We start from the raw sequence: 23059 nt of genomic DNA on the forward strand, positions 1-23059 counted from the left end.
AACAACTTGCTTCCATCAGTGGGTAAACAGGTGAAGGTGAGCATGGAACAGGATATTATTTAGCCTTGGAAAGGGAAGGGGATCCTGCCATTGGCAGCAACACGGATGAACCTGGAGGGCTTTGTGTTGAGTGAAGTAAGTCGGTCACCGAAGGTCACACACTGCAGGATCCCTCTTACATGTGGAGCCTAAAGCAGAGTCACGGCAGTGGAAGGGAGAATGGTGGTTGCCTGTGGCTGCGGGAGGGGGAGATGGGGAGTTGATTTTCAAAGAGGAATGGATAAAGAAGATGTGGTGCATGCATACAATGGAATAGTACTCAGCCACAAAGAGGAACGACACTGGGTCATTTGTAGAGACATGGATGGACCTAGAGACGGTCATATAGAATGAAGTAAGTCCGAAAGAGAAAAAATACGGTAAACTACCGCATATATGTGGAATCTAGAGAAATGGTATAGATAATCTTATTGCAAAACTGACATAGAGACACAGACATAGAGAACATGGGCATGGACACCAAGAGAGGAAAGAGGGTGGTGGTGGGATGAGTTGGGAGACTGAGAGGACATGTATACACGGTTGATATTATGTATAAAATACATGACTAATGAGAACCTACTATATAGCACAGGGAACCTTATTCCGGGCTCTATGGTGACTTAAATGGGAAGCAAATCCAAAAAAGAAGGGATCTATGTATACATAAAGCTGATTCACTTTGCTATACAGTAAGCCTGGCATGCTGCAGTCCATGGAGTCTCAAAGAGCTGGACATGAATTGGCGACTGAACAATAACAAGAAACTAATATAACATGGCAACCCACTCCAGTATTCTTGCCTGGAGAATTACACGGTTGGAGGAGCCCGGCGGGTTACAGTCCATGGGGTCGCAAAGAGCCGGACACAATTGAAGCGACTAACATAATATAACATTGTAAAGCAACTATACTCCAATAAGAATTAATTTAAAATGGAAAAAAAAAAAAACAACCAAAGGGTATAAAGTTTCAGTTATACAAGATGAGTAAGTTTTGGAGACCAGCTGTATGACCCATACCTACAGTTAGCAACACTGTAAGTGTGTGCTGGATTGCTTTAGTCGTGTCCGTCTCTTTGTGACCCCAAGGACTGTAGCCCGCCAGGCTCCTCTGTCCATGGGATTCTCCAGGCAAGAATACTAGAGTAGGTTGCCATGCCCTCCTCCAGGGGATCTTCCTGACACAGGGATCTATCAAACCCACATCTCTCATGTCTCCTGCTTTGGCAGGTGGGGTCTTTATAATTAGTGCCACCTGGGAAGCCCACTATACTATGGGCTTAAATTTTTGAGAAGGTAGATCTCATGTTGTGTTCTTAGCAGGGTTTAAAAAACGTTTTGATCATAAAGTTAATTTTAAAAAGTTATCTCTACGATGCTGTCAGGGAAGTATTTAAAAGTTTTGAAAATGTTTAATTAGTTGTGATTTTTATCCTTCCATATCAGTAACCATTTTTGTGCACACACCTGAGGACTTGCTCAGTTTCATCTGGCCTCTACTCCATATGGCAGGATTAATTCTTGTAGTGTTAATACAGTACTATTAATACTTGGTATCTGATCCATTTCCAACCTCCCTGAGACCTTTCCCAGTACAACCAGTACCATAAGTTATAACACAAATTATGTCTTCAAGCTTAGCCCTCATGTGTAGGCAACAGAAGCCACTGAAATGATGGTGCTACCTTGCCCTTCCTTGAGAGGTCCCTAAAGACATGTAATTGGGCAGCTTCTTCACTAGGGAGGTGTGACCTGGTGTGTTTTCTCCTACATCAAGCTGGTTTCATTCACATCAAGATCCTAAGCCCTGAGTGAGCCTGACCTCTCTCTCCTCTCAGATAACTGTGAAGCCAGAGTAGGTTGAACCCACAGGTGTGAGAAGACACGAGCTGATCGTGGTCCTCACTTGATCTACTTTTTCTTACAGCTGGAGTTGGTTTCCACATCCATCCTTTGATGACTCACGTAGCTTTGGAAGTGAAACATGCCAAATATGATGTAGGTGCCTTGTGAAACCTGGAAGTGACACCCAGAGCATTGTGCATTGCTATATTGAAATGGGTTAGGCATGGAGGTTTGACATGGTAAAGAGTCTGCCTGCAATGAAGCAGACCTGGGTTCGATCCTTGGGTGGGGAAGATCCCCTGCAGAAGGGAATGGCTACCTACTCCAGTATTCTTGTCTGGAAAATTCCATGGACAAAGGAGCTTGGCGAGGCCACAGTCCATGAGGTTGCAAAGAGTTGGACATGACTGAGTGACTAACACTTTCTCTTTCAAAAGTGTTTGCAGGGAAGGGAGGCAGGTGAGGGTGATGGGATAGAGACCAGGAACCAGTCAGCAGAGGAGCCTCTCGGGGTCTGGGGGCCGTGATGCAGAGAGCAGATTTACTGTCCTGACTGCTATAGAGGCCGCATTTGGGACATTTCACATCCAGCTGGCTTGAAATGACACCTGGGAGCACAGGGTAGGGATGAAGGGGGTGCGAGGAGGCAGTATTACAGAGGGTGGCACCTCTGGGCAAGTGGTCCAAACAAATGGTCCATCTATAAGACCCTTCCTCACTCAGAACCTCCGCAGCTTTCTCACAGTCCTGGCTAGAATCCAGATTCCTCAACTCTGGTCTCCTGATGGGGACTGCTCTCTGCCTCATGCTTACCTCCTGCTCCTTCTGGAGAGGTCCTTCACCTTCTCCATTGAAAGGCTATTAAGTCAGACAAATCTCCCTGACCCTGGGCAGTTTTCGGGTCACATATTACAGCTTTCACGGTGTCCTGCTCTTCCCTGCAGAGCCCCAGCTGTGACGGTTTCAACAATTATTTTGGAAGTCTGTTTGACTTGATAGGCTGACCATATCTCAGTGGGAAAAAGAACAATATATCATTCATTCATTCACTGGATTAATAGAGACTGAACTCCACCTCTGCTGACAGGCACTGGGGTGGCATGCAGGCAGGGGCACGGTGGGGGGATACTGAAGTGAATAGGTACATCAATCATCTTGGAAGCCTGGGGGACTGTCTGGAGCAGTAGAAAGGTCAGGGAAGCCCCCTCTCCCATCCAGTTTGGAACCTGACACGTGGTGGGTACAAGGACTGATGCCCAGGTGAAGGACTGTGGGTGCCCAGCTGTAGGTGGGCCCAGCACACCCTCAAGACCGCTCCCTTGTGATCTGTGATGGCTTTGATGTTCCTAGAGCCTCCTGTGCCTCTCTCCTGGCTCCACGCTCACGGCCTGGCAGAGACCCTTTGCAGACACACTGACGGGAGCAAGGCCTGGCAGTGGGGGGCGGTGGGGGGTGATGATGGAAAAGGATGCTGAGCCCTGGGATCCATTTGAACTGCTGTGACTGGTTCATTCTCCCAAGGTTCACATGGATTAGACGCTGATTGGCCTCGCCTGCAGGTGTGAATGTCAGGCAACTGAAGCAAGAGAATTCCTCCTGCCTGTTAGCTGCACAAAGGCAGGATGGCCCAAGGCTGAGTCCAGACTGGTCTGGAGGGCTGTAGCAGACTGAAGCCGGATGCTGTGCACCCCCCGGCACCAGGTCCCTCCTCTTTGGGCAAGATGAATCTTGACTTGGCTCTGTAGCGTCTCCCTCACCGAGAGTGGGGCCACACCCTGTTTGTGTTTGCATTGCCAGGCTCTGGGCACAGGGCACAGAGCACAGCCTGTCCAGATTTGCTGAATGCAGGAGTGAGTGATTTTTGGAGCCACAAAGCTGCCCCCACCTGGGAGGCCACTGCAGGGTTTCTCAGCTTCCCGAGAGGGGGCCATGATGTGAGGGCATGTCCTGGCTTCTGCTTCAGGGACCTCACTGGGTTCCTCCAACCAGAGGCTTCCATCCTAGAGCACAGTAGGGGCCGTGGCCTCCGCCCTACCCAGGCTGTGGTCCAGGCCCCACTTTCCTGAGGCGAGGCAGGAAGCACAGCTTCTGGTGAGGTTGTTTGCAGCTCTAAAGCCCTTCAGCCAAGACCCCCAAGCCAGACTGCTTTCCTCAGGACCTGGGGATGCTGAGAGGTTAACCTAGTGTTACCTGCTGGTCTACCTTTCAGGGACGCACGTGGGGATGTTCTTGTGGCCATTTCTGAATTGCTACCACTGAGTCATTGTTTTGGGCTCATCCCTTCCCTTCCTTTTCCGACGTGTTAAGTTAGCTGTCAAATTCAGGGAAGCCAACCCAGGGGAATCATGGATGCATCTCTGAGCAAGCTCATTCTTATCTCAGGGTGTGAATGTTCTCACAGAGAGAAGTAAAGGCGATGGTCCAATCTGATAGTGGGGTGGAACAGCAGCTCTCAACCAGGTGAGTCCACAGCCGGGAACATCTGCCTATATCTGGAGACGTTTTCAGTCATCACAGCTGCTGGGGGTGGGAGGGAGTACCAGCATCTAGAGGGTGCAGGCAAGGATGCTGGTGAACATTGTCCAGGGCACAGCACAGTCCCCTGCAATGAAGAGACATCAGGTCGGAAGGCCAGTAAGCACTGAGGTGGAGAAGCTGGTGTTTGGTAAGCCTGGGGTGGTTGTTATGTATCCTTGGGGGTGTTGTCATTACTGCTGTTGTCTGGAGGGAGCACATTAGATGGTCAGAGGATGCCTCCATCCTAACCTTGCCTCCGCTTCGATCCAGATGTGGGACCCAGTACAATCACAGTACAAAGCCTGCAGGTTCCCCTCTCCTGGGTCAGAATGAAAATGCCCTGGGTACCAGTCCTTGTTAGGAGGCACAGCTGAGCTGCTGGAGATGACAGACAGCTCGGCAAAGTCTGAAGCCCTTTGTAAACACCAGGCGATATTTATCCATCTTCCTCCCAAAGCAGAAGAAAAGTCTGATCCCTAAGAGCCCTCCAGCCTGGAACTCCATCTTTCCTTGCCCAGACAACTCCCAGCAGAAATGACATCGCTTGAGTGTGCACATTTCCGCTGAGTCCTCTTGTTTAGCCTGAGAGTTGTGTGTGTGTGGCTGGGACAGAGGAAGGGCTCTGAAAAGCGGGGTTGCTTCCTCCTGGGCAGCATCATTACCCCACCATTGTTTTCCTATGGGAGGTCCACCATCTGCACATCAATTACGTTCCAATTCTTTTCGCTTTGAAGAGTTTCCTTTATCTCATTAGCAACTTCTTGTTTCCTGGGAGCACGCCACCTCTAGGATGCTTTGTTTTTTTCGAGATTGTTTCTCAGGTTCCTGGGAAGCTCAGACTTGAGGAAGGACTGGGGGAGATGGGAACCGTGGAAGAGCAGGAGTGTGGGGGCATGGAGGCCTCTTGGGGTGGGGGTCATGAGGGTGCATGTACCAAATCTCTGTACCAATGGCAGGCGGGGGTCAGGGAGGGCGGACCGGCAGGTGGAACTCAGGTTCGAGGTCTGCAGGTGGGGTTTTGGTGGCAAGAAGTGGAAGATCCATGGACTCAGGTTGGGCTGAGTGGAAATGAAGACAGAGGACAGCAAATGTCGGAGGAGAGCGGGGTCTCGACATCTCATTGATGTGGGAGAGGTGAGAACTAGGGGGATGAAGGAACTGGGAATGGGGAGGAGGTTGTGCACAGAGAGCAGACATCTGTCATCCCCACGAGGGTCCTCCCAGCTCAAGGTCTGGGTGAGGTCCTTGGAGGGGGTGCTTGAGGTGGGGTGGGGGTCCCTGAAGGGAGAGTTATTGAGGCAGAGTGGAGTCCTTGGGGCAATCAATAGAGGAGGGAGGTCCTTGGGGAGGTGACCAAAGTGTGGTGGGGTCTCTGGGGGTGTGATTGAGGTGAGATGGAGTCCATGGGGGATGACCTGGTGGGGGAGTTATGGGGATGGGGAGCCCCTGGGCAAGTGATTAAGGTGTGACTGTGGACCCTCTAAGCCTCCCAGAAGCCTTGTGGGGTGGAATGGAGATGGGTCTCAAAACTTTGGAAACCAGACTGGGGGGCTAAATCTGGAAGAACTGACTCCTCTCTGGGGAGAGTGTGAAGCCAAGGCCCCCAGTGTATTCTGGCTGTGGAGGCAGTTCTGCCATATTTGTGGACAGCAGGACAGAGCTTGGTGTAGCAAATGGGATGGTGTCGCCTGTCACAGCAGAGGCTCTGGTGCCTGGAGATGTGACGGGCAGCGGTGACAGCTGATAGCCCTGGGTCTGCGAGGACAGGAAGCAGGTGTGCCCTGTGGGCCGAGCCTAATCCAGGGGACCCAGAGGACACTGCCTACCCAGGCCTGGCCAGCTGTGGGCTGTGAGGCTACAGGCCTGTGCTGAGAAGGGGAGCTGCATCGGCTACAGGATGGCTCACCTGTGCTGACATATGGGCGCCCCTGCCCTGCCCCTACTCCTCGGCCTCCGACCACCATCTCCCAGCTCATCTTGACAGACCCCTCTCCTGCAGGAGGGTGTGTGGGCTATGCTTCGGGCAGCATGCAAGGGACAGTGCTCTGGTGTGATGGAAGTCAGGCCAAATCCAGGTGGACAGAAGGCGAGAAAGGATGAATCTAGACACTGCCACCCTCAGCTTCTCCACCAGTGTTCTTTCCAAGCCCAATGTGGCCATGGCCTCCTCTGTTAGAGGCTGTTTTCTATTTCCCAAACTCCATCCCCTCCCACCCTGTCAGGGATGTAGGAAGCAGGGAACCCAAGAGGATGGTTTGGGGCCAAGAAGCACGGCCCAGAGTCAGACAGACCAGAGCTGGAGGCATCTTGGCCCTTCCCCTGGATGAACGGATGTGGAAGAGAACCAAACACCTACAAGGTTCTGATGGCCTTGGACATGCCCGCTGGGCATCCCCTGTGCCTCCCTGTGACACTGGCCCTGGAGATGGACACACCTGGTCAGCATGGTCTCCCTCAGGGCCTATGAGCTCCTTGAGGGAGCTCCTGGTCATTGCTGTAGCCTCAGGGTCTCACCCAGTTCCTGGCACAGAGTAGCCACAGTTCATGAATGGCATCACTATCCAGGGACCCTTCCTTTTTCCTGCACTGCCAACCACTCCAAGAAATTCTATCAATGTGACTTGTGCCTTCATATCACTCCTCTTCTGAGGCCCCTACTTCTTCATATGAGGAGAGGCTTTCTTTTGGATACCCAGGGAGGGTCTCAATCCACCGTTGGAGGATAAATAAATGGGAATCAGAAAACCTATGTGTTGTGACATAGGTAGCCACTCATTATGAACTGAACCGTGCCCCTGTGATCTGTTGGTTGAAGCCCTAACCCCCAGTGTGACCTGCTGTAGGGAAGTAGCTAGGGTTAAATAGGTCATAAGGGTGGGCCCAAATCCAATCGGACTGGTGTTCCTAGATAAAGGGGAAGAGACATCAGGGAGCTCCCTCTCTTCCTCTTTCTCTCACCAGGTACCAGAGAAGGGACCAAGTTAAGACACAGCCAGAAGGTGGCAGTCTGCAAGCCAGGAAGAGAGGCCTCCCCAGTAACTGACCCCACCAGTGCCCTGATTTCTTAGACCTTTTCTCTGAAACTGAGAGACAATAAATGTCTGTGTTTAAGCCCCTCAGGCCTGAGAGAGTCAATTCCTAGGTAGGTTGATAAGAAGTCCGGGGTCCCTGAGGAGGAGAAAGGGGCCCAGAGCCCTAGAAGCGGAGATAGGGGCCCAGAGCCCTTGAAGAGGAGATAGGGGTCTGGAGTTCTCAAGGAGGAGAAAAGGACAGACTTTTTTTCTACATTGCTTTGTCTTAGTCCTTTTAACAATGTGTCTTGCTTCAGTTCAGTTCAGTTCAGTAGCTCATTTGAGTCCAACTCTTTGTGACCCCATGGACTGCAGCACACCAGGCCTCTCTGTCCATCACAAACTCCCAGAGTTTACTCAAACTCATGTCCATTGAGTCGGTGATGCCATCCAGCCATCTCATCCTCTGTCATCCCCTTCTCCTTCCAATTTCATTCTTTCCCAGCATCAGGGTCTTTTCAAATGAGTCAGTTCTTCTCATTAGGCGGTTGAAGTATTGGAGTTTCAGCTTCAATATCAGTCCTTTCAATGAATATTCAGGACTGATCTCCTTTAGAATGGACTGGTTGGATCTCCTTGCAGTCCAAGGAACTTTGGACTGGATGAAGTACAAGCTGGAATCAAGATTTCTGGGAGAAATATCAATAACCTCAGATATACAGATGACACCACCCTTATGGAAGAAAGTGAAGAGGAACTAAAAAGCCTCTTGATGAAAGTGAAAGAGGAGAGTGAAAAAGTTGGCTTAAAGCTCAACATTCAGAAAATGAAGATCATGGCATCCGGTCCCATCACTTCATGGGAAATAGATGGGGAAACAGTGGAAACAGTGTCAGACTTATTTTTGGGGGGCTCCAAAAAACACTGCAGATGGTGATTGCAGCCATGAAATTAAAAGACCCTTACTCCTTGGAAGGAAAATTATGACCAACCTAGATAGCATATTCAAAAGGAGAGACATTACTTTGCCAACAAAGGTCCATCTAGTCAAGGCTATAGTTTTTCCTGTGGTCATGTATGGATGTGAGAGTTGGACTGTGAAGAAAGCTGAGCGCTGAAGAATTGATGCTTTTGAACTGTGGTGTTGGAGAAGACTCTTGAGAGTCCTTTGGACTGAAAGGAGATCCAACCAGTCCATTCTAAAGGAGATCAGTCCTGGGTGTTCTTTGGAAGGAATGATGCTAAAGCTGAAACTCCAGTACTTTGGCCACCTCATGCAAAGAGTTGACTCATTGGAAAAGACCCTGATGCTGGGAGGGATTGGGGGCAGGAGGAGAAGGGGACAACAGAGGATGAGATGGCTGGATGGCATCACTGACTCAATAGAAATGAGTTTGAGTGAATTCTGGGAGTTGGTGATGGACAGGGAGGCCTGGTGTGCTGTGATTCATGGAGTTGCAAAGAGTTGGACAGGACTGAGCAACTGAACTGAACTGAACTGTATCTTGCTTGAGGACATGTTTCTCCTTAACAGGAACCTTCTGACTAATCTTGTTATCTTTGTATGTTGTGGGAGTGGGTGGGTCAGGTAAGACCTTTCTATTGTTAGTTCTAAACTTGTTAATTTAAGATATACATTGTGGGAGTTCAGTTCAGTTCAGTTGCTCAGTCATGTCCCAGTTATTGCGACCACATAGACCATAGCCCTCCAGGCCTCCCTGTCCATCACGAACTCCCAGAGTTTACTCAAACTCATATCCATCGAGTCGGATGGAACTTTGTTGGCAAAGTAATATCTCTGTTTTTTAATATTCTGTCTATGTTGGTCTAACTTTCATTCCAAGGAGTAAGGAAAGCAGAGACATTACTTTTAAAAAGGAGAGACATTACTTTGTCAACAAAGGTCCGTCTAGTCAAGGCTATGGTAAAAGTATGTAAGTCCTTGATGAGACTAGTGAGTGGGAGCACTCTCTGTCCCCTTCTGATGTCTTGTCAGAAGCTTTCTCTGTCCCTTTTTATACTTGAATAACACTCTGCTACACAAAAGCTCTTGAGTGATCAAGCCTGGTCCCTGGTCCTGAAGCTAAATCTTCTTTGGAGATCATGAATCTGACATCCTTCACTGCAAGCTACCAGGCCCTGCTAAAGCAGCCTGAGTTCATTTCCCCGCACCAGTTGGAGGAGGTGACAGTCACCTAGAACTCTCCTCTCTGTTCTTGTGCCCATTGGAACGTCTCTGGTTTTGTTCAGGCTCTTTTAGCAGCTTCAATAGAGAACAAGCCAGCCGCTCCTTGCCTGGGCCCCTCCCACAGGGGTGAGCCAGGCAGGATGGGTGGAGGCCATTCCTACTCTCTGACAATTTTGCAGAGTGGCCCTGAAGGCAAGGCCCGGGGGAGGAGATGGATAGGACCCCAGGCTGTGCTCTGGCCACAGGCAGCCAGCTTGCATTTCCCTTGGTAGTTTATGGAGATGCTTTCAGCATCTCCTTCGACCACAGATAGCCATGAACCCAGAGACTCTGCAAACACCCTCTGAGCAGCTGAGATCCTTAGGGCTCACCTGTGGGATGATGCTGATGTCACTTCACCTGCCATCTGGACTCTTGGCTGCTCAGGGAAATCCACAGGGCCTGAGCAGCTTCCTGGAGCCCATGGTGTGCTCTGGAGGATGGACACTTGTTCTGTTTCCTGTGTTCCTAATTAACAAGTATTTATGATGCCCTCTAGATACCCAGATCCTACTCCAGATGCAGGACACATCGGCAAATCAGCCACAGAACATCTGTGCCCATTAACTTCTGTTTTGGTTGGGGGAGGGGTGCAGACAATAAGCAGCTAGAAAAACCTCCAGTGGTGACAGCTGTTTTGAAGAAGATAAAAGTGTTGCTCTGATGGTGGGGGTGGTGGAAGATAGGGAGGCCTCTCCAAAGAGGGGAGAACTGAGAAAGAAGTAGCATCCAGGGGAGGGTCCGGGGAGAGCCCTCCAGGCAGAGGGAACACTAGTGCAAAGGCCCTGGGGCAGGAATGAGCTGGAGGGTCCTGGGAAGCTGGCTCGGCTCCAGTGCAATGAGGGAGGAGACAGGCCCAAGAGGGAGGTAGGGGGCCCTGAAGGCTGGCTCTTCAGAGGTTCAGGAAGGCAGGAAGCTGTGGACGGATTCAGTCCCAGGGGTGGGATGTGCTGACTTACATTTTCTGCTGCAGCGTGGGCCCGAGGGTACAGGTGGACCCCGAGCCCATCCTTCTCTATGTCCTGCCACCGGCTGGTCCAGGCTGTGGCGTCTCTCCAGCAGTCTCTCCTGACCCCTCCCCAGCCTCCTACCTGAGTCTTTGCTCCCACTCCCACCTCCCTAAGGTCTAGATTTTACCCAACCAGCAGATAACACCCCTCACTCCTCATCTCAAACCCTTTGGGGGCTTCTGTCTCATTCAGAGAAAAGTCAAAGTCCTCACAATCCTGCCAGGACAGACCACATGCCCTGGGGACGTCACCCTGACTTCCATCATGCCGTTTCCCCAGTGTCCTCCTGGCTGTCGCGGGCATAGCGCACGTGTTTATCACTGGTCTCCCTGCTCCAGGATGAGGGTCCAGGGTGGGGGCTTCTGTTTGGTTTGCTGCTGCCCCCTGGTGTGTGGACTTGTCCCAGCCCACAGCAGGGCTCAGTCAACATCGTGAGATGGACCGGAGGCCTCTGCTGGGAGCCATGGCCTGGGGCCTGACCAGGGCCAGCATCTTTGTGTGTGGAGGGAATCAGAGGGATCCAGATGGACTCTAAGACCTGTCTTCAGGCCTTGCTGGCCAGTCAGCTGTCGGGGCTACTGAGGGGAAAAGATTCCTCCAGAAGGGCCCTCGGGGTTTCAGCTTGAGCCTCTGAGTATGTGTGAGTGGATGCACAGTGAGGTGTGTGAAGGAGATGGGGCAGGACCCCTGGGCAGACAGGGACACCAGGTTTCTGCTTTGCCCCAGGGAGGTTTGAAATGTCACAACTGGTTCTGAGTGGCATTAGAAGGAGGCAGCTTCATGTACCCCTGAGGGCCAGGAGAGGCATTAAGGCTGGAGTAACAGTGAGGGTAGGGGCTTCCCAGGTGGCTCAGTAGTAAAGAACCCACTTGCCAATGCAGGAGACACAGGTTTGATCCATGGGTAGGGAAGATCCCCTGGAGAAGGAAATGGCAACCCACTCTAGTATTCTTGTCTGGGAAATGCCATGGACAGAGAAGCCTGGGGGGCTACAGTTCAGGAGTTAGCAAGGAGTCAGACATGACTGAGCTACTAAACAACGATAACAGTGTGTGTGTGTTGGGGGGAGGGGTGGGTGTCAGGGACCCCAGATGTTCTGTTTGGATCAGTGTCAGGTAGGACCCCATGGAAAGAATGTGGTCAAGCCAGGAAAGGCCATTGAGATTGAGTCTGGGGCCCTTCAGCATTTAGGCAAAGCAGTTGGCAAAGAGAGTGTGTCAGAACAATGTTCTTGTGTGTTACAAGCAGTTCTGCTCCAAGGTCTGTCTCATTCAAGCCAACTGCCCCAGGGTCCACCCTGAAGTCCTCAGTGCTGAGAATGACTGGGAGATAAAATGGAGGGGCTCTGTAGGGGTCTCTGCATCCTCCTGGATGGTGGATGCTGTGTCCACACCTCAGAAGTAAACACATGCCGGGTTATACTGTCCTTTCTCATGCATGGCTGGGATCCCTGGACCTCGAAGGAAGGTGCCAGGTTGTTGTTGCTCAGTCTCCAAGTCAGGTCTAACTCTTTGCAATCCCATGGACTGCAGCATGCCAGGCTTCCCTGTCCTTCACTTTCTCCCAGATTTTGCTCAGATTCATGTCCATTGATTTAGTGCTGCTATCTAGCCATCTCATCCTCTGCCACCCTCTTCCCTTTTTGCCTCAATCTTTCCCAGCATCAGAGTCTTTCCAATGAGTGGGCTCTTTGCATCAGGTGGCCAAAGTATTCAGCTTCATCATCAGTCCTTTCAATGAATATTCAGGGTCGATTTCTTTTAGGATTGACTGGTTTGATCTCCTTGCTGTCCAAAGGACCCTCAAGAGTCTTTTCCAGCACCGCAATTTCAAAGCATCAATTCTCTGGCACTCAGTCTTCTTTATGGTCCAATTCTCTGAAGATTGAGTTAACAAACAGCTACTCAGATGTGTGTCCTGGGACTTGCAGCCTTCTTGTTGCCTGGATCTCTCCAGTGAGCTCTCCTGGTTCTGAGCCATGCAAGGAGCATCCTGCCCCATGCCCGCCGGGGTGACTCCCCAGAGGCAAGGCTGGGACAACCACAGCCTGTCTCCCAGGGAGCATGTTGTCAGTTGCCCAACTTCCTGCCATCTTTCAATTTTCTTCTTGTGAACTGATGTTTTCACTGTGATTCTGCCCCAGCCCTTCTTACCTAATTCCAATTTACGTGCTGGATTTTCTTATTTCCTCTTCAGTCTGACTGGATACATGAAGCTGCTTTATCACCAGGCAATTTTAATCTTCATATAGAGACTTCTTGTGGTTTCCCATTTTCTGTGTTTCCTTTGAGTTTCAGCCAATAGGCACATAATGCCTGTGAAAGGTGCCTGGATTCCAGGGGCTGTTTGTTGAATTATTCAAAGTACTCTTTTGATTTGCTTTTTGTGGGTTCATGTGGCTTCTTACCAGAGGTGTGGAGGGGTGAGGGCCTACTGTGTGTCGAATGTAGATGAGTTGAAGGGGAGAAGTTGACTGTCAGTAAGGCAGAGAACACTCCTAGTCTAATACAGATGCAAACAGCACGGTCCAGCAGGTCAATGGTATGCTGTGAGACAAGACTCTTAGCGAGAGCAGAGGTAGTAGCAAGCTCATGGGGATGGGGAATTCTTAGCAATGTTGGATATGGGAACTGGGTCATTCATTTAGCCAATGAATATGTAGTAGGCATTGTTTTTCTATGCAGAGAATACAAGGAGGGTGGCCGGCAACCATCCACGACTTACCCATGACTTCATCCATTTATTCAACCATTTACTCATCCATCCATCCACCATCCATGCATTCCTCTATCCAGTCATCCATTTACTCATCCGTCCATCCACAGATGGGATTAATTTATAAGATTAATTAAGATGGATTAATTTATAAGAGGACAGAGTCCAAAGAAGCCTCCCCAAAATAACCAAGATAATGTGGGAGGGTGACAGCTGCTGACAAGAATAAAACAGAGTGATGGTACAGAGCTGGTTGCAGGGATAAGTGATCTGTCCTCCCAATAAACGGGCCACATGGAGCCTGAGCCATGGGTAACTCAGTCTAGCTCCACCCAGGAGTGAAAGGTGTCTTCTGATGGGTGCACAGGACAGGACTGGTCACAACCTACACCTCAAGTGGGAACTAGGCCCGGGTCTTGGAGATCCAGCAGCGTTGTGTGTCACATACAAGCCGGGGGCTGACCAGCTGGTGTTTTCAGTCCACCAGGACACAGACTGAATGAATAACACTGCTGGCCAGCAGTCGGCCAGCTGGACGGGTGGGACTAAGCCAGTCTCCTTTTCCTTTCTTTGGCTGCACAAATCAATAAAGGATTAGACTTGGCTCTTGTCATTGCCACTGATTGATTTCGGAATTTCAAAGGATGTTAATTTTAAGACGGCAGCGTTTGGGGACATTTCATTATATCCCATTAGGACATTGAGAGCACTGAATATTTTAATCTGGGGTACTGAATTATTTAGGGTCCAGCATTGACACGCCTAATGAAATATGATTCCTCCTTTTTTGGGGGGTTCCATATCTGGCTAGAGTAATTATTCATTAACAGAGACAGAGAGAGAGAGAATGGCGTTATACTAGGGCCATTAAAGTGTTCTATTACTGATGATCTATAAAGGGAAAAACACTGATCAGACTCCACCAGGCACACTGGAACATTCAGAATATCAGTAATTTTAATGCTCTGTTCCAAAATCACAGAGCTATTAAAATAAAACTTCAAGTTTGGGGGGAGAAAAGGAAATGTATTCTAAATTATTGCTAATGAGTGGGAAACATTTAAATCAAGCTAAATTGACCCTAAAGTTTTGCCTAATACTCTCATCAGACACAGATTATTTTATATTCATTTCAGGTTTTCCTGAGCTTGACCAAACCCCTGTCCTCCTGGGTAGTGCCACAAGGCTTCTTGTAAAGGGGTTCTGAGTCTGTATTCCATTCACAGGCCCTTACCAAGCAGAACCTTGGACTCAGAAGGAGGGGGCATCTCAGCTTTTACAATCAACCCTTAATATTCATTGGAAGGACTGAAGCTGAAGCTACAGTACTTTGGCCACCTGATGCGAAGAGCTGACTCATTGGAAAAGATCCTGATGCTGGGAAAGATTGAAGGAAAAAAAGAGAAGAGGACAGCAGAGGATGAGATAGTTAGATAGCATCACTGACTCAATGGACATGAATTTGAGCAAACTCTGAATGATAGTGGAGGACAAGGAAGCCTAGTGAGCTGCAGTCCATGGGGTCACAAAGAATCATACATGACTTCAAATCAAACAACAATGGCTAACTCAGTGAATGGGTTGATTCTGACCAGAGAAGAAGGTTCATAAAGCAATGACTGAGCACACTCCAGAGAGCCTTGGGTGGCACGAGCTTGGCAATGTGAAGGGCACCTTGTTTCTCTTTCTCCCAGAGGCCTTTGGCCGTGTGGTCACATCAGGCAGGAGGGATAGATGCGTGTGGGTGTGGAAAACAGCTTTGGTAGGGATGTCATGCTGGTTTTCAAGGAACAGGGGTGATGGCTGAAATCTCCAGGCTGTAACCAAGTGGGTCAAGCTTCATTTCCAGGTTGGAGGGATTGGACACTGGAGAGGCTTTCATCCTTCTGGTCTGTGTCAGAGTGAGCACATCCGTTATCCACAGTGAGTCAAGGGGTCGTGGCTGAGCTGCTCACTGTGCTTGTCTCTTTCCTAGATGTTTGCAACATCATCCTAGGCAAGTCACACTGCATATTCTAGGGGCTAGTGGCTGCCGTGCAGCCCTGAACGCTGGTCAGATTCAGTGAGGAGCTTTGGCCATTGCCAGTGAATATCCACTTGGACCAGGATGGCAAACCTAAGACCATCACAGGATTCCAGGCACACACAACCCCAGAGATGTGTGCTCACTGAGAGCAGGCAGAATGGGCCATGGAGGAGTTTCTTCCTGTCACCCCTGTTCTAGAAGGTTTTGTCAACCTTCAGAAGAACCCCAGCGGTGACCTCTGAGTGGCCACCTGAGGCTCTGAGTAGCAGCTAAAATGTCAGCGGGTCGTGCTTCCTGCTGCCAGGGATGGGTACTGCTCCAGACCTTGAGGGGACTTGTTACCTCCTATTCTTTTGTTACTGAGTGAGATAACTTTGTTGAATAAAGACTTTTACATCTGAAAAAAAAGAAAAAAGCAGAGCAGCAGTGGGGTCGGGGTAGGGAATCTGGAACATCAGAACCTGATGGATATCTGTCACCAGCCAGCTGTGTGACCTGGGCAGGTGGCTTTGCCTCTCTGAGCTTTCATTAATTTCAATTCCCTCCTCATCCTTCGGGACTGAGCATAAATACCATCTCCTTAGAGAGGGCTTCTGGGACACCTATCCGCACGGGGGTGGCGGTTCATCCAGTTTTTCCCTATGGTACTCCTCCCCCCACCTCCAGTGCGCTTCTCTCACAGCACTGAGCAGCAGCGGAAATCACGGTCCACCACTTCATTTTTGTCTTTCCTACTAGAAGGCAAATTCCATGTGTACAAGGATCTTGTCATTTCTGCAAGTGCCTGGCTCTTCAGTATCTATAACAGTGCTGGGCACACAGCAGGCACCTAGTGAAGGTGATTTGAATGAACGAAGGTGTGTGAATGGACAGAAACACACCCTCTGGTCCACTCACTAGGATGACATGGAAAGCGTTTATACAGGGTGGGGCAGGATATCAGAGTCTGCTTGGAAATTTGAACCAAGAGTGTTTTCAGTTGATTTACAGCACCAACAGGGCTAATAATAATAACAATGGCCCATAGTTACACAACACTGTGTTCTTTTCATTTGTATCTGTATTTGTGTTCTTCTCTGGTCACTATGGCAACCCTGCCAGACTATCCTGAGAACTGCTTAAATAAAAAGCTTAACCAAGATACAGAAAAGTTGAGGGACTTAACAAAAGCCGCAAGGTGCTTGGGAGGTGCTGCTGCTACTGCTGCTAAGTCACTTCAGTCGTGTCTGACTTTGTGTGACCCCATAGACGGCAGCCCACCAGGCTCCCCCGTCCCTGGGATACTCCAGGCAAGAACAGGGGGTCCTAAATATCAAGAGCTTCACATGTAGTCCAGTCCCCTTCCTACCCCTGCCTTTCATAATTTGAATTATCTGCACACTTAAAACAGACAGCCTATAAGTTTAGAAAATCAATTGTTTTCACTTCCATGGTAGCTGTAGGTGGGAATGAGTGTTTGCCTCCCGGTGGGCCCTCGGACATCCATACATATACATGCGCACGTACTGTATACTTTCTCTCTCCCACTCCTCTGTGAGGAGGTGTTGTGCATGTGGTCCAAGGCTTCCAAAAGGGAAGCAGAAGCCGCAGAGAGCCTGGAGCCCTGAGGCAGTCTGGTCGTGGCCAGCAGAGCTTGGGGTGATGTGGGCTCTGTGTGTAGGACAAAGCCAACACAGTGCATGGCTCTGCGTTCTGCCCCTCATGGCCCTTTCCATGGGGATGGATGTGAAGAGCACCACACAGCAGCTGAAGGTGGTCAGTGCAAACTCTTGCAAGGTGCATTGAGAAAATGCAGACCAGCCACCAGCAGAGCAAGCCTAGGCTCATGCGCTGCAATTTGCAAGGCCGCTTAGTCAAGAACCATGCCCGGGGGACCATTCTTGATCAGCCAACCTCTAGTTGACCCATCAACTGACCATCAGTGTGTGCATGAGACTCACTGAGTTCAACTGAGCCGTATCCAGATTGACAGAACTTCCCAGCTAATTTACAGACCTTGAACCCAGTAAATGCTTGCTTTAAGTTGGCAGCCTCTGGGGTGTTTTATTATGCAGCATAGCTGACTGACACACATCCCTTGGCTGAATGCCCACTGAAGGCTTTAAATCTCAATCCTGACCTCATCAGGAAACACAGGTCCTGGTCTCTGGTAGATTGTAATCTAGTGCTGGACCCCGTGTGTATATAACTGAGTATAATAAGAAGGAAAACTGTAATCACAGTATTTGAGGTGCAAGCCAGGGGAGCACTAGGGGAGAAAGTGATATCTCCCCAAGTGAAAGTCAGAGAATTGGGATGAGTTTGAAGGAAAAGTAAAGAAGAGGTAGGATTTTCACATAGGGGTGTGTGTGTGTGTGTGTGTGTGTGTAGAAGCATTCCTGCTGGATGAAAAAGCAAAAGCACAGGTCCCCTTCTGGAATCCTTTGAATACAAAGTGAAATATTATTTAGAGAGATCTTGGTCTTTATTGACTGTAATTGTGACAAGATGAACCAGTCAACTAGATTTCAAAGGAAGCTACAGAGAGGGGTTAATTAAAAAATGGTGGATACCACATTCGGTAATTGACCTAAAGAGTTATTTGCACGAGGACAATATGCAATTTTCAATTAGCATGAGAAAAGGAATGGCTCAATGTCAATTCATATTAAGTGATTATGATTGTGTTCGGCAGAGTTGGGGCAGGAGGAGACCATCTCCTACTCCATGAGATGCTGTTGGAGGACAATCATGGTCCCAAGAGCATCCACCTCCCCCCAGGACCTCCCAGTCCGTTCTGGGTAACTGCAGAAGATTGCAAATTATGTTTCAGGTCTTGGATGGTCACCTCTTCTTAAAGTTTACTGCTTTATTTAGTACCAAAGTTGCTTCATTATTGGCAAGGAACTTTCTCTTAACTGAAGGCCATGAACACCAAGAATAGATGATAACATGGTCAGCAAGAGAGGAGGCAGGGGGTTATGGGTATTTTCTGGGGAGCACTCAGGTGGAATGAGGGCTTCCCTGGTGGTTCAGTGGTAAAGAATCCATCTGCCAATGCAGGAGATGCAAGTTCAATTCCTGGGTGGGAAAGGTCCCCTGGAGAAGAAAGTGGCAACCCACTCCAGTATTCTTACCTGGAGAATCCCATGGACAAAGGAATCTGAAGGGCTACAGTCTGTAGGGTCACAAAAGAGTCAGACGTGACTGAGTCAGACACGCTTGCAGATGGGACGGGCAGTTCTCAGGCAGAGATTCCCTCCCTTCCCTCCACCTCTGCATCCCTCCTTGGCTTCCTCAGTCCATCCAGCTCTCCCTTCCTCTCCTCACCCACACTTCCTTCCCTCTCCTTCCTTTCTCCTTTTTCCCTCCCCTCTCTTTTTCCCTTCTCTTCCTCTCTCTTTCTCTCTCTCTTGGCCTGAAGATTGATCAACCCCAAGAGACAGATAACTCAGGTCAACCCAAGCTGTACAATTAAAACTGTAACATTCACGGGGCCCCAGCCTAGTGCAGTTTGTGTTGGAAAGCTCAACACATCTTCACCCCCAGGGTCCTGGAAAGCAGGATCACTTTTCTGCTGCAGGGAGCCCCATCCTCCTTCACATGGGAGGCTGGAATTGGTACAAGGGCGGCTGCAGGATGTGGGTGCCTTTTGGCTGTAGGGGAGGAAAGCTGTGCCTCCATTTTGTCTTCTGAAATGGCACATTGAGGGCCTCTGGCCGAGGTCCCCTCCCTTGGTCGATGCTGGACTGTCAGCACCCAGCATGCCTAGGGCTCCTTTCTCGAAGTCTCTGCTGATCAGCCTCTCTCTGATGACCTGCCATTGCTGTGCCCTGTTCTCAGAGGTGCCCTTTCTGTGCTGTACCTGCAGGTCATGGGTCTACCCATCTCCCTTATGCAGAGGTCTTAGGAGGGCACCTCATCGCAGCCCCAAAGTCCTGGAATACTTATGGAAATGAGAGATAAATACAGAGGTAAATGCTCCTTTCACAAATAGACCTTATGCTTTATTCCAGAGTTGTCACCTGAGCTGCTTGGACTATCTGGTTGGAGGTGCAATAGCAAAATCAGTATTTAAGGATGAGTCTCAACAGCTCAGGTTTACATTTTCCATCTGACGGAACTCTCCCTATAGCCTTCAGACAGACCTGGAATCCAAGACTAGAGAGCCCTGACTCCTGACCAGATCAATTGCCCTAGGGAGCAGTACTGTGATTTGAACCCAGCTGTGAGGAACCTGGAGTGACAACATCCAGCCCTGTGACCACGAACACAGCTAAGGTCAGGAAGTCAGGCCCTTGGTGCTCTGGGACTCACTCCTGGCAACCCTCCCCAACTATGTGACTTAGATGACACCCCATGCCGTCTTGCTCACCTGGGAAGAGACCAGACTCAGCCCTCTGTAGGCCCACTCTTTGCCTTGTCAATAATTAGCTGACAGTTCGTTCCCACCACCAAGGGGACAAAGTGCTTATTAATCCACCCTGGCTTCTTCTCTCCACCCCAGGCCTACCCTCTGCTGGAACCAGTAGGCAACCCCTCCTGAGAATAGGCCAGCCTTGGGGTAAATGTTCTCTGATTTATTATCTGATCTCTCCTTCCTTTCAGAACCCTTCCCCATACCTGGTGCTTCTAGTCTGAAAAAGAAAAATGCCTTGCCCAACTCTTGAGATGCTTGGAGACCCTGTGGTCACAGGCACCTTTCCATGGTTGTAGTCCTTATTAGATACTTATTATAGCCACCTAGGATAGCATATTAAAAAGCAAAGATATTACTTTGCCAACAAAGGTCCGTCTAGTCAAGGTTATGGTGTTTTCAGTGGTCATGTATGGATGTGAGAGTTGGACTATGAAGAAAGCTGAGCACTGGAGAATTGATGCTTTTGAACTGTGGTGTTGGAGAAGACTCTTGAGAGTCCCTTGGAATACAAGGAGATCTGACCACTCCATCCTAAGGGAGATCAGTCCTGGGTGTTCATTGGAAGGACTGATGCTGAAGTTGAAACTCCAATACTTTGGCCACCTCATGCGAAGAGTTGACTCATTGGAAAAGACCCTGATGCTGGGAGGGATTGGGGGCAGGAGGAGAAGGGGACAGCAGAGGATGAGATGGCTGGATGGCATCACCGATTCAGTGGACATGAATTTGAGTAAACTCTGGGAGTTGGTGATGGACAGGGAGGCCTGGCGTGCTGTGACTCACAGGGTCCAAAGAGTCGGATATAATTGAGTGACTGAACTGAACTGAACTGAACTGCTAGCCATCTGGGAAGCCCAGGTGGCCCTAGTGGTAAAGAAAACCCCTTCCATGGGTTAGGAAGATTCCCTGGAGAAGGGCACAGCAATCCACTCCAGTATTCTTGCCTGGAGAAGTCCATGGACACAGGAGCCTGGTGGGCTGCAGTCCTTATGGTTGCAAAGAGTCAGACACAACTGAAGTGACTAGACTAGCCCTTCCCCTAATTAGAATAGCTGCATCCCTAGCCAGAACATCACCCCAATTAGAATTACTACACTCTAATTAGAATAGGACCTCCTCTAATTAGAATTGTTGTTGTTTTGTTGGACCCTTTGCGACCCCATGGACTGCAGACTGCCAGGCTTCCTTGTCCTTCATTATCTCCCGGAGTTTACTCAAACTCATGTCCACTGAATCAATGATGTCGTCCATCCATCTCATCCCCTGTTGCCTCCTTCTCCTCCTGCCTTCAACTTTTCCCAGCATCAGGGTCTTTTCCAATGAGTCAGTTCTTTGTATCAGGTGGACAAAGTATGGGAGTTTCAACATCAGCATCAGTCCTTCCAAAGAATATTCAGGGTTGATTTTCTTTAGGATTGATTGGTTTGATCTCCTCGCTGTCCAAGGGACTCTCAAGAGTCGTCTCCACCTCTAGTAGAATAATCATGCCTCTAATTGGAACAGCCTCTGCCAATTAGAAAGGCCATGCCCTTAATAAGAATAGTCCCTCCTCAATTAGAATGGCCACACCTCTTGATTAGAATACTCGCTTCCCTACAGTGGTCCTTTTTCAACAGTTCATTCCTCATTGCCTTGAATTTCTCTTTCCTTTACAGCCTAAACTCTGAATCAGCTACAGCCCCCAATGAATAAGCAACGACTTGCCTATATCTTCTGCTCTTGACAACGACAGTGGCAGTTTCTTCCCCAGAACTCCAATTCCCTCACCCTGCCAGTCCTCACCCAAGTTCAGTGTCCTATATGTGACAGGTCCTAGAAGTGTCTGGTTCTGAATGACTGATGAAAACTAACAAAGCCTGGGGCAGGGCTCCACCTGCTGAGGTCTGGAGCCCAGTATCTCCCCCCGAGTTGATGACTTCTGGCCTCTGATAAGATGAGTGCACAAATAAAGAGGAAGGGAGCATCTAGGAACTTCTACAGCAATTTGGCAGTCATTTTATTTCCTTTGAAGCCAATAATACTATTTTTTTAAAATTGGAGGTTGTCTCTCATATGTCTAGTTTACATATGCCTCATATGTCTAGTTTTCACTTACCTACCAATTTACTTCCCTCCCCCCAGCTTTACTGGGGTGTAATTGGCAAATGAAAATTGTATGCATTCAAGATACACAATGTGATGTTTTGATATATGTATACATTGTGAAATGATTGCCACAATCAAACATAATTACCATTTTGTGTGTGTGCAGCAAGAACACCTAAGATCTGACTCACTTAAAACATACTTTACAAGAACATTGGTTTGTGATTGGGTGGTCTTCCCCTCAGACAATATGAGAAGCCAGACTTGAAAGACCTGGTGTCTGCAGCAGTTCCCAGCCTCTCAGGGGAGCATCCTTCACCTGTACGGGACAGAGAGTTTAGTACATGAGGCTGAAGGCACGACAGCAGAGGGGCCAGCATTACCACTGTGCACATCCAGGCAGCTTCACAGAGGTGGGAGAGTATGTGCTGGGGTGAGGATGCCAGATCCGAGGGAGCGCTGTGATACCTGGCATTTCTGGAGCACCTGCTCTGCGCCAGGCACCGGTTAGGGTCTCCAAGTGCTTTGGGGCCATCCTTGGAGGTATCTCTGACAATTCTTGCCACTTTACAGATGAGGACACAGAAGTACAGGCAAGTGCAGGAACTTGCCAGAGATGCACCAGGACAGAACCAGGGGTCAACTAAGAGCTGGAGTCTGGAGCCCAAACACAGGAATGCCACACAGTATGTGTGCACATATGTGTGCATGCCCACATGTGGGAGTGTGTGCCTGCATGGGTGTATATACACACGTCTCTACGCATATGTGGGTGCGTGCACGTGTATGCAGGTATGTGTGCTCACACAAGTGAGTGTGTACATGGTGAGAATGAAACTGGCCTTCTGCCGACATGGAGGGGTCATCTCCTCCCCCTGCCCACACTCTCCCAGGCTCTGACTACCCCCCAAGCCCTGGGGTTCTGGTTGCAGCCCTCACTGATGGTGAGGAGGACTCATCCACCACAATGGTGCCTGGACTGCCTCCAAACCCAGAGGCCACGTGGACCTGTTTCCCCTTGCTCCACCCATTCCTCCCCAGTTGGGGGAGCTGAGGATATGTCCCCCTCCCCACATCCCAGTGGAGGGAACAGATGAGAACCTCATCTGTGACTGACCTCAGGGGAAGGGGTGTCCCTGTAGGAGTCACCATCAGGACACTCGCCAGCTTATCGGGGCCGGTT

Source organism: Capricornis sumatraensis, chromosome 14, assembly GCF_032405125.1.
Source record: "Capricornis sumatraensis isolate serow.1 chromosome 14, serow.2, whole genome shotgun sequence".
Taxonomy (NCBI): domain Eukaryota; kingdom Metazoa; phylum Chordata; class Mammalia; order Artiodactyla; family Bovidae; genus Capricornis; species Capricornis sumatraensis.